Here is a 400-nt window from a genome sequence, read left to right as displayed (position 1 = left end):
GACCGATACGATACACATCGATACGATACATTAAATTTTTAAAATCCTTTCGTATTGATATATATCTTACAATACATACCGATATGCATTAATACACCACCAATACACATCGATACGATACGATATGCCTCGATACGACTATGAAAATTATAAAATTGAGGTAAAATGTACGTTTCGGTATGTATTGGTACGTATCGGTGAGTATCGATATGTATCGATCAGTACGTATCGGTATATATTGGCACGTATCGGTGAGTATCGATATATATCGGTACGTATCGGTATGTATCGATTGGTACGTATCGGTCATATAATTGCCAAGATGGTAATTTTTCAGAAAACACGATTTTTTGAAGGGTTTTTGTTCTAAAGTTGCTGTCAGCCATATTTCTCTTTAACT

Source organism: Macadamia integrifolia, chromosome 11 (genome assembly GCF_013358625.1).
Source record: "Macadamia integrifolia cultivar HAES 741 chromosome 11, SCU_Mint_v3, whole genome shotgun sequence".
NCBI classification, from domain to species: domain Eukaryota; kingdom Viridiplantae; phylum Streptophyta; class Magnoliopsida; order Proteales; family Proteaceae; genus Macadamia; species Macadamia integrifolia.
This window is presented reverse-complemented; position numbering follows the sequence as displayed.